Source organism: Protopterus annectens, chromosome 2.part1 (assembly GCF_019279795.1).
Source record: "Protopterus annectens isolate FY-2018-M chromosome 2.part1, PAN1.0, whole genome shotgun sequence".
Classification (NCBI taxonomy): Eukaryota; Metazoa; Chordata; order Ceratodontiformes; family Protopteridae; genus Protopterus; species Protopterus annectens.
The window spans coordinates 884072076-884088801 of NC_056729.1; positions in this window are offsets into that span (position 1 = coordinate 884072076).

A 16726-nucleotide genomic window follows, 5' to 3' on the forward strand; every position below is an offset into this window, starting at 1 on the left:
TAAATGTTGGCTTTACAGCACAGAGGCATTCATTACACAATTAATATGTGCTATAGTCATACTTGAACTGGGAATTCCTTTACGTTGGGTGGATGATGTAACCACTACACTATTGGTGTTCTGGCTCATTTATATGTATACCCATGGTTCATACCTACTCTGACATACGCCTCACCACTTCCCTTACACAGCAGGCATCCATTCTCCTGCTGGGAAAACTGCAGTACTACAATTAGGACATTCCCTGTTTCCTATTGCTCTGGACCCGTGCTGCAAGTCTACTCACTCCAAGGATATTCATAACTTCTACGCTTATAGTCCTCGCACATGCGCGTGTTTGATTGTCAGGGTGTTCAAGTGCTGGTCCGGGTTTAGGCTCAGCTGACTGGTGACTAGCATTGCCCTGGTGCTGTTCAATGATCAGATGTATCACATGGACAGAGTTAGTCCAGAGTTTAACATTCTACCTGTGTTTACAGACGCAGGTGTTTGGGCACCTCTGACCACATTATTGGGTCGGCGCTACATAATTTAGGGTGGGGAGTGGTTCCACTACATAATGCAGGTTGGGGGGGTGGTTTCCCTTCCCATTTGACTATTTCATTCATTTATACATACAATGAATATTATTCTGGTATCTATTATGAATTCACTACAGGTATGCAATAGTACTGTCAACAGATGGACAGTTGGTTAGTGTACTTCTGTGTACGGACCTCTCGGGTACTCGTGTCTACAGTGACAGGGACAAGGCTATAACAACTCAGGGACAATCATGGACACTTCTACCATATTAGTACTATTAACTTGGAACGTGTTGACAGATTCGTAATACTACTAATTTTCTGCAGTTAAATGCATCTATTACTCTTCATTGTTGTAAGTAGTCATTCTCATTCAACACCTTTCCCCCAAAGGTCACTGGCTTTGTGAGTTTTCAAGGGTCTGGCCAGTTATTGTGCGAATGCTCTGACCATTGGTATCATTGACATTGTCATATGTACAGGTTGTGCTGTATTCTGGCGACTAGGGTTGGCACCTTTTCAAATGGCCAAGATGGGACATTTTCGGAACACACATCAGATTTTACAAGCGACATACCCACGGTCAGTACAACAGATAGAACTTTACTTATTTGCCTACATAAAAGCCTATTGTTGTAGCGGTTTAGTTGCTTATTCTGTTTCTTGTAACATTTAGGTATTGTGGATACTGCAATAATTATTTTCTGCTACTATTACATAACATATGGGACATAATTATGTCCTACAATCCCAGGACATTTGCCATTTGAAATGTCTTTTGTCGGGACACAGCTGTCCAATGATGGACTGTCCCTCGCAAAGTGGGACAGATGATAACCCTACCACGGATGCCAGATTGTTTAGGCCAAGACATAGCCACGGTCAGTGCAGGTTTAGAACATTCATTTGTTTCCTAGCTGTGAGCCTTATACCTTTGGCACTTTTGTTGTTTGCCTGTTTCTTGTATGAGTTACGTTTATTCTATCCTGACATGACCACTTTAGGCAACTGTTACATGCAGTATGGTGCATAGTTATTTCCTACGGTCACAAGACATTTGGCATTGTACCATTGTTGGTCAGGTCACACCTACACACATATTAATTATCCCTCACACAGTGGATCAGGGTTATCCTGTTTACGTCAGTGCCTTCATCACCCTTATACCATGTGCCACTATGCGAATGTGTGCAATATATTCTCTCGCTTATTTGTGTAGGGACACGTGCGTCACGGGCAGGTGTTTGATCCTGTGTAGTAGGTTAAGCATGACCATTTAGGGCTGGACAGTGTCATGCACCACTAATGCACATTCCAACTTGTGTCCAGATATCTACAGGACTGGACTTTGTGTCTTCCATTCTAATGTTTACACAGGTTACTTATCCCATGAGGGATATTCCAAAAATTGAACTAGACCAAAACAAGACAAATACCGAACATTTTTCTGGCATTATGAAAATGTGCTGGTGGTTTTACATGCAAGGGATACATTGTGTGGAATCCTGCAACTGCCTAGGGTGACACTACCTACTACATATGCGTAGTGTTCACTATGTGTATATGTGGCTGCACCAAACCAGTAGGCCAAGTGTGGCTGGATTTGGTGGACGTTCAGGTAAGGGAGCAGGTTCGGTGATGTGGAGGGGATGCTGGGTAGTCCATTATGCATTCAGGTGTGTTGTATTTGTTATGGCTAGTTCCATCAGGACCAATCTGTGGGTATGTGCCTGTGACATGTCTATACATTTGTATCGCACATTTCAATATTCATATGTTTGTGGGATTGTGTTCTACAGTATGGCCCGTCTGGTTGTATTGCAGCTGTTTATACTTGTTTTTGTGTTTCTTTCAGCTTCACCCGCTGCTCCATCATACACCTCCAGTTCACCTATTCTGCATACGACACAGTATCGCCTTGGTGGATTGTACCATTACCCATCCCCCCACACACACATATTCCTCACACCCCATACATCACTGCCTTGGTTGTTGGACCATGACACGGCCAGAGTAACACATTGAATACCTTACATATGTCAGGTACCTGTATGGTTGTGTTGACTACCCTGCCATGTTTGCTTTCCACATGATACACCTCACGCACATAGGTACACGCCCATACTTAACTTTCATTACATGGCTCAGCTGTGACACATCCTGACAAGTTCGGCTTGTACCGCTGATTGGTAGGATGCAATCTTTTCCTATGTCCAGGATGGGATATACTCCGTACACATATCCGACTGTACTGGACAGCACATACCCACAGTTGATGGTACGGATAATACTGTTCCTTTCAGCCTACATGTTTTCTTATTGTTGTAGCTGTTTATATGCTCCTTCTGTTTCGTTTACATGCTTATTCTATTTCCTGTCACATTTGGTATGTGAAATACAGACATACCTTTTGTATGTGACTATTACATGCCTTGTGGGATATGATTTGGACATATGGTCGCTAGATATGTACATTTATTGTGTATTTTGTTATGGACACATCTGTCCAGCTGTGTACCCTCCCTCACATTATGGGTCAGCTGGTGACCCTAACCATTGGGCTGGATGTACCTACTGGCGGCTCGCTAACATATGATGCATTTCACTTCCACTTGGTATCGCTATCTACACTGCGTTGGACTACGGGGACATGGTTTTCCATGTCATTTGTTCACGGGATAGGGACCCGTTATTCCCTACCCTGCATTTGTGTTTGCTTCTTCATTTTGTGCTTGCAGGAACTTTCTTGCATGCTTTGCATACGTTTCAGTATCCACGGACACTGACAGATGTGATTACTATCTTGCAACTTGTTATATGCAAGCATTTTAGGTTGCACGTCGACAGCTGGCATTTCCACGCCTCCGTGTGGCACTTCGACATGCCCTATGCACTCACACTCCTTTCCTGTGCACATTGGCTGTGGCGGCAGCGCGCCTTCATTAATATGCATTTGGCACTACTGCACCATCTTCATGCCGCACTGTCGGCGCAAGCCTACTGCCGGCCTTGCGCCGAGCTTCATGAATCCCGGGGAGGAATTTTTTTTTTTCTGAATTTCAGCCCATGTCTCTGTAACTACTCAAATATGACTGTGTTTGATTTGCAGAAAGGCCTCAGGTTCAGGTATCTTTCTGGTTATTTGCTATTCAGGCAAGTGAACTGGTCCAGGACACTTACATGCAGTGAATCATGCCATCTGGAAGACAGTTGTCACAACTACATCAGTACAGAGGATTTACAGTTTGTGTTTGCAACTAATCAAGGACAAATTGTAGGATCTATGACAGTTTATCGAAAAACTACATTGTTGAAACCCACATATGGGTGAGACCATATGGCTGTCAATGCAGGTAATCGAAAAACTAACATAAAGCCACACAACACCCACCAGCAACACAAGCAATGTTTTTGCAGGGGGGGCAAAACCCACTGTACCCCACACCTCCTGCAAATTATTTATACCAGCTCCCAGATCACACAACAGTGGGCAAAAGAGCAAACTCCCTCATCTTTACTGTACTGCAATCAAATGTCAGAATAGTTCAACAAACCCAATTGTTCACAATTTGGTCCTTCAAGAATTTGAGAAGTACCCCATATAGTAAACATCAACATACAGATAAAGAAAAACTTCACCATTAATTGTCAGGGTACAAAGAAAGACCAATAAAACTGCCTAAATTATAATAATAATATTTTGTAAATGTAGCTAATGGCAAAAGATAAATGTCTTAACAAGTAAAAACTAAGCTATAAGATATTTAAAATAAATCCTTGTAACATAAAGAGCATTGTACCTAATTGGAATGCTCAATCCATATTACAAAGTTTGTTCACACAGTCTTCTGGGCTATTGGTGTTGCAATGCGGTCAACAAATTCAAAAACAACTTTTAACCCCTTATTTGTTTTCCAATCCAAAGCATAACAACCTTAGAGTTGACTGGTGTGCAAAAGTGGTTAATGACCAAATACTTGCATCTCACACAAAGTCTTACTTTTGTAAAACAGAGCAGCTTACTTTCCCATAGGTATTTCGTTCTGGAATACTCTATCTATTGGGACTATGGATACAAATCCATGTTTCTGCTCACAAGTTTACTTGTAGTCTACAGTATAATATGTATGTTTGTATATATGTATTGTTATGTTCACTGATTACCTGCATACCCACCATGTGTTTTACAATACGTATGTCTTATAACCAGATACCTATTATCACTGATAGTGCTAGATAATAATAGAATGATTGCAATGCATGGATATTGTTCACCCTTCCAAATCTAGCATCATTGACAGACTTTGTCAGAAAGGAATGTGCACTTTCTGTTATATCACATAAGACACAGAATATGAAAAATGACAACAGTAAACATTTTATATTAATTTTACACATTTGCAGCATCTGTTTTCCATATCTCTTGGACAAATGTCTATCATACTGTGTGCCTTATCCTTCTGTTATGGGAATGAGTGGGTCACAGTTATAGCAGTTTTATTAGCCATACAAGTAGATTACACTGTATGAGCACCATACTCTTCTTCTGTCCTGGATGATGTTGCTCCATGTTAGATCATGCAAGCTCCTGGTCCTTGCCAAGGACCAAACCGTACATTCTTCCTGCCTTTGTGGAATTCTCCCCCGTCTACAAGTGTGTAGATCCATTCCCATCAAGACTTTGAGAGAGGGAACTTGGTTTCTGGCAGAGGCCATGGAACTATTCAGCTTGTGACTACCCTAATTTCCCCTCCTATTAATGCCTAGGATCTTTCAGACTGTTGCACTTCCTTCTGGACCTTCTTGGGATTTGGATTTAGCCATCTGTATGCAGCAGGCCCAGGGAAGGGATCTCTTTCCATTGGCAGGTGAAAGTTGAGAGTTCTGTCTAACTCTATACTCCCCTGGAGGTTGTGTTTCCATGCTAAATCACATAGGATCATAGATTAGTACATGTGCCCTGGTCCTTCCCAGAGACAGACCCTCTGATTCCACTCGCCATCACTGAACTCTGCCCAGCTTTGAACAGACAGATTCATTTCCAACTTGCGCTCCAAAATCTATTTTTCATATTGATGGCCTTCCTGGAGACATTATTTCAAATGTAGTATCCAGATGCCTGGCACTCCCAAGCCCCACATCCTCTCACAACTGCACCTTTAGGCAAGTACAGGATGAGGGTCTCACCTGATGCTTTCCCTTCTGGAGGCCGCTCCCCCATACTGGATCACATGTGCTGTTTGGCTTTCCAAGGGGCCATCTGTCATTTTTTGCCAGCTGTCATAGAACTCTCTCCAGACATGGGAGGGCAGATCCATTCCCATCCTCACTAATGTAGATGTTTTTAGTATCTGGTATGGGGCCTATGACATCTGACAGCAAGACCACTGAGAAGCTCTCTCCTAAACAACCTGGTATCTCTCTGGCCAATTGAAGATAACTACTGAAAACCCTTTCAGACAATTGCATTGGTCCAGACGGAACCATTTTCCCAAGTGATGCAGGAAAGGCATCTTCTACTGCAGTTAGACAAGGGCCAATGGTCGCATATGACCACATCTCTCCTGTTAACTTCCTCTCCATGTTGGATGTTGAGTTTCCCTGGATGTTCCTAGCGAACAAGCATCTGAGTCTCCCTGTCCCTAAGGAACTCCCCTTTGCTCCATGCAAGAAGATCCCCCCATTTGAACTTCCACCCAGAGGACTTAGTATCTGGTGAGGGACCTGGGATTTCTGAAAGGAAAGTGCACCTTTAGGCCATTCATACAAAGGAGCAGGCTGCTCCCTGTTGCTTTCTCCCAGACTTCCATCATGGCTGCCCTTTCTCTAGTGCTCTTTTTAACCATTAAGAGCTCTCCCTCTCCAGCTGTGAAATGCTGCTAGATTCCCATCTACTTCCACATCTCCTTGTGGCTGTCTAGCAGTATCTGATCAGTAGTGCATTCAGGCCTTCCAGACAGGTGACCCTCTGATTTAGCTCGATCTTGTGGAACTCTGCTTGTCTGTAGTGCTCCAGACTACTGTCATCCAAGAGTTCTAAGATGTTGGTTTTCCTCCTTGTTTAGAGGCTTGAAACATGCAGGGTAGATGACTTCTTGACACTCCATCCTCATGTCTCTCAAGGCATGTCTCTGCCAGGCTGAACCTACTCATGCTTGTCTGATAAGTGTGCAGTACTCAAATCCTGCTGGCATGCATTCCATAGGGTCTGGGTCAGTGCACTGGGGGAAGACTGGGCACCCAACTGAACTTGGCCAAGACTTAGGAACGAGAATGGTAACTTCCTGTTTGCATATGTGGACACACAGCCACCCCAGGCCAAGACACTGGTTTAAAAGAGTCGAATGCTACCTTCTCCCTGAGCTGAGTCTGGCGGTATGGGGAAGTGCCTCTAGCAATGGATGCAGAGAGGTTAAGCATCCTGTCTGAGCCCCGCATATCCAGGGCATTCAGCCTTTGAGAGTACTCCTCACAGAGCCAGCTTATCCATGCCCAAGAGTATGACTCCATGGTAACATCACTCAGGCACCACTGGGATTGTTATTAGTCCTGGGTCTGCAATCTTTGGCTTCATTCCAGTTCCAATGTTTTTCTATTATTTGTACTGGAACTGTACTCTTGGCAGTATTTTTGGGATTACTTGAAGCTACCAGGGGAGCTGGCCTCAAGCACCTAGTCCCAGATTAGCAGAGTCTCAGGAACCACCTTGGTGACTATTACGCCCAGATATTCAGTTTGACAGCATCACAGTGCCAACAGATATCATTAATTTGGACCAAAGCCAAGTTATCAAAGGTGCAATACAGGCATAGGATCATGGGCCATACAGGAGGCTGTACCATTGGTAAATACAGGCTGTGCTTCCCAGTTGATGGCATCATGCCCCTTCCCAGATAATCACTCTGCAGTCACCCAAGGTGTCACTGACCATTTGTCTAATAGGCATCAGTGACAGTGAAAGGACAGGCAGGTGCTACACAGAAGAGTCCTCCTCCCCACTAGGAATTAGACCCCATCTTCTTCCTATGGTCAACGTGTAACTAGTTTGACATGAAGGCTTTCAGTATATCACAGTCTTTTGCTGCTCTGCTATGTATGAAACACTAAGCTGGATTATGATCTTCTACAAATGATTTAGCACAATATTCCCCACAAATGTATATATTGCTTGAAAAAGGCAGAACCTTTCTCATCCTCACTTAGATCCACTGATGTATGGTGCTCCTCTCCAACTTTACAGCCAGCTGTCCCTGGCCAAATGAAGATCTGTAATGCTGTGGTATCATTACACGTAGGGAGATTTCTGACATAGAGACATTCAGTCATAATCCCACAAGTGGTAGATTCACACCATTGGCTCCTCAGCTGAGTACAAATACTAAATGTTTGAACCTGTGTTTTTTCTCATACTGAACAGGATTAGTATTGCAACAGCACATCATCGTTAGGATGAAACTAACCTGTCTCATGATGGTCTAAATCCAGCTTACATTTGCCATTTGAATGGGAAATTCTGTTTCTCGATGAAGGGGATAGTGCAGCGATGCTTTGCCAGAGATGGCTTACACCTGTGGCCCCTGGGATTCTGGATATTTGCTAAGGCCCTTGCCACCCCTATAGTGCCTTTTTTAGGCAAGGTTAAAAAGACAAACCCACCACCATAACATGTACAGGCAAGCAAAGACTGAGGGTAATGCTACTCAAAATGCACTCACTCGAGGCACTCCTTAAAATGGAGACCATCGATATCTGTGCAGTGACTGAAACCAGGTTCAAGGCTCCAGAGAGCACCCCTACATTACCAGGCTATAACTCATACCATACCTTTTGGCCATTTAACCTGGACCAAAACACCAAAGGCAATGGTGTGTCCATATTCATTAAGGATATCCACACCTCCAGGTTAGTTGCCCAACATAATGCATCCGAAATTATCCAAGTGCAACTAACTTTGGGCAAAGCTGCAATCCAAATTGTAGTTTGCTACAGATCCCCCACTATGCCCCAGGATTCCCACTCTTCTTTTCTTGATATACTGTAAAATATTAGGGTTCAACCAAACACCCTAATAATAGGCGATTTCAACTACCCCACCATTAACTGGGAAAACTACTCACGTACCAACTCCTTCACTCAACGCTTTCTAGAATTCATAAATTCCAATGCCCTGGATCAACTTATCCACACCCCCACCAGAGGCAACAATATTCTAGACCTAGTCATTACCAGCATGAGTGACTGGTGTTCCACACCTGAAGTCAACAGTTCATTTGTCAGATCTGACCATAAGCTAATCACCTTAGATATCCACAACCAACCCCAACCCCCCATTACGGAAACCACTATAAAAATCTTTCAAAAGCTAACTTCATGCTTCTTAAGACAGAAGTGGCAAACTTCACAACACCCATGCAGATGGACAATACAGTTATGACTGCCGAATCCTACACAAATGCACTCTATAAACACTTACAAAAGTGCATGGATCGTGCTATCCTTAACAGAACCAAGACACTATCCTCCAAAAAAAGGAAGTCAATCTGGTGGTCCCCTGTTAAAAATAAACTGTACAACAAAAGGAAGAAACTATTGCAGAAGATAGTAAAATCCCATGAGTGGAGGAGCTCCCTAATCAGCCTCAGCAAGAAGCTGAGATCCCTCATAAAATCCTCCAAAGATAGCAATGAAAACAAGATTGCAACTGATTCTAAGGACAACCACAAAGCACTCTATAGCTGTGTCAAGAATCTCAATGGCAACAGCCAGATCTGCTCTGAGTTACAACACAAATGCACGAAAATTACAGAACCAACTGATATCGCCAACATCCTGGCTGATAGGTTTAGTGCTAACTTTACCCCCTCTCACCCCCTAAAAAGTGCATATCTATACCAGAAGACTGCAGAGCCCCTGCAATCACAACTACGCATGTAAAAACTGTGTTCTCCAAAGCCAAGAACACAGCTTCCATGGGACCGGAAAACATCTCAGGCTGCATACTACATGAACTTCAGAACAAACTGGCCCTCCACCTAAGCACCATGTTCAATCATAGCCTCACATTAGGCTTTGTACCCACTGGATGGTGCACAGCAAGAGTTATACCACTCCACAAAGGGGGAACCACCACAGACCCCGGGAACTATTGCCGTATTAGCCTGACAAGACTGGTCTACAAGGCCATGGAACGTATCATCATGGAACTCATAAACAAAGACATTGGCAACCTCCAAACTCTGGACCCCACCCAGTTCAAGTTTCTAAAAGGCAAATCATGCCTCCTGAACCTGATAGACTTTTTTGAAACAGTTGCCAAAGCTGTAGATGAGGGTAAGGCAGTTCACGCAGCTTATCTTGACCTCACCAAGGCTTTCGATACCATCCCCCATTCTGGAATTATAGATAAACTCACTAAACTGAGTAAAAATCCATACGTCACAAGATAGGTTGCCAACTGGCTCACTGACAGAACTGACACTGTAAAAGTTGCAGACTGCAAATCTGACTCCAAAACAGTGACTAGTGGAGTACCACAGGTTTAAGTCCTGGGTCCCCTCCTGTTTTGTATCTAATTCTCTGAAGTAAGGGCTAACACAGAGGGTCTCTGGCTGATGAAGTTCTCAGATGACTGCAAATTAGATGCTATAGTCAAGTCCCCAAATGACGTGGACATCCTACAGAAGGGCCTCACTGAGACAGATGCCTGGTGTCAGAGCCATGGCCTCAATCTCAATGCCAAAAAGTGCATTGTCATCTCCTTTGGTAAAAACTCCATATCCATGAACTACCACATAGGCAGCAGTCCACTTAACTCTGAAGGTGTGATAAGAGACCTTGGTACTCAGGTGGACAGTAGTCTCTCCTTTGATAATCACATCGCCACACTAGTCAGGAAATCCTTCTATATGGCACACCTTATCATGAAAGGGTTCTTATCCAGGAAAAAAGAGGTCATTGTTCCCCTCTACTCGGCTCTCATTAGACCCATTATGGAGTGCATCAGCTGGAAAGGCCAGAGAACACCTCACAAAGAGGATTACAGGCCTCAAACAGATGCTCTACACTGACCGTCTCAAAAAACTCCAGCTTTACTCCATAGCATATTGCCTACTCTGAGGTGATCTCTGCCTAACATACAAAGATATGTCAAATAAACAAAGAAAGTGGAAAAAAGTGCCAAAAGTAAACTGATAACCAAAAATAAGGCACTGGAAGGTTCACCAGAATAAAATCTACTGTTTTATTGATCACACATGATATTAAAAAATGTAAAACACATTCACTAGCTATGTCAAACCCAGAGCTTCTGGACATGATACAGCTAAAGAAATCCCACTCCCTCCAAGAGACATGCTCTAGGGACATAAATCTTATCACCACAATAAACAGAACATGCTGGAGGGATAGATTCCTGTCCCAGAGACTTCCCATACTCTGTAACAAGCTACCTATCTATGTCAAGCAGAGTTCCTCATTAGCACTCTTCAAGACAAATCTTGACGAGTGGATGGGAAATAGGAAGTTCACCCCGGGGATCACTTCTGTGGCTCTGCTCAACAGGGGCACAGGAAAATAGCTTTCTTGGGTGGCAAAAACCAGGGAACCTGTTGGCTAGGTTTATGTAGGCCCTTGAGCTGATAGCCTAGTACCTACCTATGAATCTATGACTCAAGTGATCAAAAAGCAAAGGCACTAAGAAAATTTGACTACCACAAGCCTATTATCCCTGTGGTAACTTTTGCAACAGGTCTTGCTTAAAACTCCAAAATCCAGATGGACGATCATGAGGCTTGACATTCACAGTCTGCTTTCATAGTGAAAAATCTTCTTGATCTCTCTTTATGATTTTACTCTTTGATAGGTGTATTGTCCCCACCTGATGCTGTCACTGGACCTAGATGTCCTAGGGCTTGCAGCCTGTGGTGCTCATCCCCATTGCCTCACTAGTTACATGCAAAGTCAGTAAGAAGAGTGGATTTCACTACTAGCCAAGGCTTGGCTGTGATTTTTTTTAGACAGTAGGTAAGGACACTGGGAATCTCACTCATTAATTCATACACATCATGATTTAGATAATGAGGCATTGGGCTATCTTAAGAGAATCATAGTTACTCCTGTCATTTACCAGCACACCATTTAATTTCAACACCTTGACATTCAGAACACTGAGCAGCAATCGCATCATGTCAATGCCCTTCTTGGATCTTCAGGATGCTTTGTTCTGATTAAGCAGTCAGATTTCCTTTGTCTGCACCACTTCTTAATTAGCTGGTAGCTGCTGACCAATGTCGGATGGAGATCAGGACCAGTGCTTACCATAATCAGGGTGATCCACGGGAAGGGTCCAGCACGTCTAATGTCACTGCCTCTATTTCCTCAACATCTTAACGAGGGGTGGAGTGAACAGTGATGCCTCATAATACCACAGCACATGCCCGACCCCACTTTACACCCTCACCAAACTGACCGAGCCCTTAGAATCAATACTTTTCCCAAAGTTATGGATATAGCTTGATGATTTCCTTAACCTGCATTGTTCTGTCATGCCAGAGGCTGTTTATATTGAAGACCTGCTACAGATGTGGTAGAGCCCGGTGTGAGACTTATACCTCAGACTTTCTAGGGTCAGTTAGAGTTTACCTTAATCTGCTGGAACTGTGATACTTGCCACAGCCCTTTTCTTGGAGTGAACCCATTTCAGGGCACCCCACACTTTACAGAGAAAAGAGAACATTTCCACAGGCTCCTATCAGCTTCTCTAGGATCCCATTCATAACTGCAATGGATGTCATGAGATCCTGGTCCCCACCACTCCAGATTTAGGGATCTGAACCTGACTTCCTTTTGATTAGCTGAAGAAGATGATAACCATCTTCTGTATGTTCATAATGTTGCTCAACTATTTCTCAGACTGCCCCAAATGACACATGTTCAGTCATTGTTCACATGGATCCTTGGTCCACTTTAGCCTTAGTTTTCTACAACCACCACTCATGCCCTCACCACACGCTTTACTCTCCTTAGTGGATTTTGAATTCCAGGGGCATTTTCTTGCTGTATATATTTGCCCCAAGGTTTCTAGTCATTTTCTTAATGAGATAAAAATGTGTCTGTCAGATTCAAGCTTTCCTGAGGAAAAGTTCAGAGGAAGTCTTTTGTCCCTGTATCCAGGTCAAACAAATGACTTGCATGTCAAGACTGTTTTGGACCTCAGTATTTCTCTGACTTTACCATGCCTAGGCATAGTTTACATCTTTTCAGTCCCATAGGTATATTCAAGCTCCACCTGCCTGATGGGATGTATGATATAGGCTAATGGGGCTTACCCCTCTGGGACATGTGGATCCCACCTCATCTAGTGCACACACTGGCCCTCACTTTCATTGCACCATGATGTCTCTTCTCCATGCTCAGATGTTAAGACCTGTTAGATGCCTTCTTCTGTGTATCACGAGGGGATGGGTAAGACACTGACATTCCTGCTGACCTAGGGCGCTCATATTCAGCCTCCTTGACCAAGGTGATACACATTCAGAATGTACTGTAGACAGTCCAGCAGAGATGATAAACCTGTCAGGGGATTCCAACTCATGTGACACACTGCAATAGTAGGGAGGAAGATGATGCAATGGCAGTTATCTTTCATGACTCCAGGACACTGTAAGAAGTGCTGCTGTGAGCTTATCTCTTCCCTCTGGTGAGGGGAGCCAACTTCTTACTTACCTTTTCATCTGACCTGGAACAGGTCAAAGTGTACTGCTGTGAAGGAAATGTGCTCAGTGGTGGAAGGCTTATCTTGGGCTGCCCCCAGAGGGTGATTCATCTTCCTGGGCAGTTAACACGATGACTGGTTGAATCCCTCAAACAGATTATGCAGACCCCACTCATTTACTTCTGAATAGTTTCACATATTTTTGAGTTCTATTTTCAAAGTTCTTTTCCATTTTCCATTATCATATTTGTTGATTATGAGTTTTATGCCAGTGCTTGGTTTTAGATAGAGCTTGCCACTGCTTTGGGCTGGGCTTCTTTCACAAACAAAGCAGCTCTGAAAAGACCTGTCCCTGGTGTTCAAGGAAAAAAAAGAATCAATGACGTTCACCTCCATGGCTTCTAGCATATTTTCTGGTTAGAAACTATAGACCAGCAGTTCTATTAAGTTGAGGTAAATCTCTCCAATGCTCTATCCAAACTGAACAATAATCAGCCATAGCACTAGTGGATCCGACCCATTCAATAATAAATAAGCAATCAAACAAATAAACAAGTACATCTTTGTGCAGAGCAGCTTAATTGGATCAGTGTTGGAGCAATGTGTCCAACATCATTTTAATCTTTGTGATGCAGACTGGGAATGAGACATCAATAAACAATTCCATTTCTGTTGGATGAATTTCAGAGGACAATGACTGCCTTACTTCCATTAAGAAACTGTCATGAATAAAGATATCATCTGAGAAGGTACAGGAAGATTGACAGTGAAACAGTGCTGGAACAGAAATATGTTAATGCTAGGAAGAGTACTATATTTATACAGATAATGACATAATTTTGCTAGAATGTAAATAGTGTGAAGATTGTCCAAAATGTGGCCTTAGTGATGGCTGGGTGTTTCATTGCATGAATTTAGAAAAGCAAATATATTGGCCAAAAACATAAAAATCACTAAAGACACTTGAAGTGTGGACTGACACCATTAATGTCCTTCATTTAGTAGGGCATTCTTCATTTCACAATTACCACACTATAAAATAAACACAAGGCATGAGAACATTAATTAAAATGTTATTATTCCACCTTAATGATTGCAGGGTTCCATGTAACATTTATAGTGGGGTTCTGAAGAGTACCAGGAGAAATGCTGTAAGACAGAAACACTTGAATGCATTGTATCATCTGCTGCAGGAAGCAAATTGTATCTTGAGGCACATTGCATATTGCAACCGAAATTAGGCCTTCAAGCATTGTTTTTTTTCTAACATTGTTTTTAAAATCAGCAGTCTATTTAACTATCAACATTTTCACTGATGTTAAACTATTTACAAATTAAGGAAAATAAGAGGTTATATCTCAATGCAAAATGTTGGCTTGTAGAACTTTAATAATTTATCATTAGAAAATAATGCTACAGGATGCTTTGAGGGTTATATTAAGTCCTGATTCCAATGTAAATTTTGTAGTGATTCAGTTATGAATATCAGAATGGAAGAAGTAAATAACAAATAAGTGAATACTATACATGCACTGATACATTGTACTGTTTATGGGTTATGTTTTGCTCTGTATTGTATAGTAAAAGACAATAAAATAAAATATTTTAAAATGACTATACATCAGAGTTGGTACTGTAGGAGTTTCGTAAGTGGGAAGAGATTGTAGATGTGGTTGAAATAGTCGCTATCAGTATGGAGAATAGGAGCTGTGGGTGTGTTATTCTTTTTTTTTTTTCCCTGGGATTATGCCAAGGTCTGCTGCTTTTTTTTCCCTGGGATTATGCCAAGGTCAGCTGTCAGCTCCCTCTGTTCTGTTTGAATATCATTATAATGGGATATTCCATCTGACATGCTGCAATACCTCTCAACCACCCTGAATCCCTCAGAATTTTCCGTTTTTGGGTGCAAAATAATAGGGTGCCACAAATTACCGAGAGGCCCCTTTGAATCCCAGTTTTGTTTTCTTCTTTCATTTACAATTTTTTTAGTTGATGCTGACGTCATTGCGCACCCTGCAACATCATCGACGTGTAGGGGCATGCGTAATAATGTCTGCATCAGACTCATCTCAGTCCAAAAGAGTAAACTTAAAGAAAAAAAGACAGTTGTTTACAGCTGCACGAGGCAGCCAATCAATGAGGACATTGGAGTGTAGCATGATTGAATCAATGTCTTGCATGTCTGGTGACTCTGGTCCTCCTGGAATATTATAGGCTGTCTATCAATTAAATTAAATTAAGTTGCTTCACTTTACATTTTAAAGACATATAAAATTTTTTATCTTTAGTATACAAATAACACAACACATTTTTTTCACATACATGCTTTTTTTGCTTTCCTGTTGCTTTATATATGTTCATAACCAACCAATATTGCATTTCTTCTGTATTGTAAAAAAAAAAATATAAAAAAAAAAAAAAAAAAAAAATCTTCTTATTTATAGAACTAACTGTTTGTTTCTAAACCATTGTTAAGTAGAAACAAGCTTCTTCTTTTAGTCTATATAGTTTTTTAACACAACAAAAACATGCAATTTTTAAAAAACATATATTTGAACTTAAAACATACCCTGAAAAAGAAATTACTAATTTGCTGCCTCTAATCTCACCTGCCAAAGTAGTTCCTTGTACCTTTCTTGTCCATCATGTTGAAACACTGGTACAAGTATTACACCTAAATGTACCCATTCTTGTGTTTCTCCTTCCTTTTTTTTTTCTCATCATTTGAAAATATTTGTCCTTCCTCTTGTCCTTGACTTCTGTTGTATTTTCCTCTATTGTTTTAGGGGGTACCCCTCCCTCTCCAACAACAACAACTTAAAAAATCCTCATTGTATACCAAACACAATAGGAGTGACTGGTTTGGGCACTAGGAGGTAGTTGTAAAGTTCTTCATTAATTGCCCCTTGGTATAAATTGTCTTCTAGTTTGTATTTAATTTTAGCGTATGCGATGTTTCTCTCATTTACTGACACCTGGTTGTATTGTTCATTGTCATGTAAATGCTGAATATGAAAGCTTCATAGTCATGCCTGGTAAGATAAGAACTCCTTTCCCTTCATTTTTCATGACTCTAATTCCTTCACTATTCAACTTTCTGATCAATTCATATGATACTTCAGAAAAATTAGTGCTGTTTGACAAATCTTTAAAACTTCAAAACAAATCATTAACCTCAACCTCTCGTAGTTAAATATAGAAAAATTTTCTTCTTAACCAACTTACTTTTGTATTGTTTTCATTATTCATCACATTCATGTGTGTATTGTGTGGTATTGTATCAATTATTGTATTCTTGGGGATTCCCTGGTGTGGTTTGTCTGTTTCTCTGCCTCCCTGACCAAACTGAAAATCCTAAATCCCTAGCTGTTCCCTGATATTAGATTTCTGTGTGGGCCCTGCTCATCCAAACCATCATAAAACACATTGTCTGTTCTTTTCAACATATAATTTGTTTTTACATTTCTCCTGCGTTTTGTTTTTTTTTTTC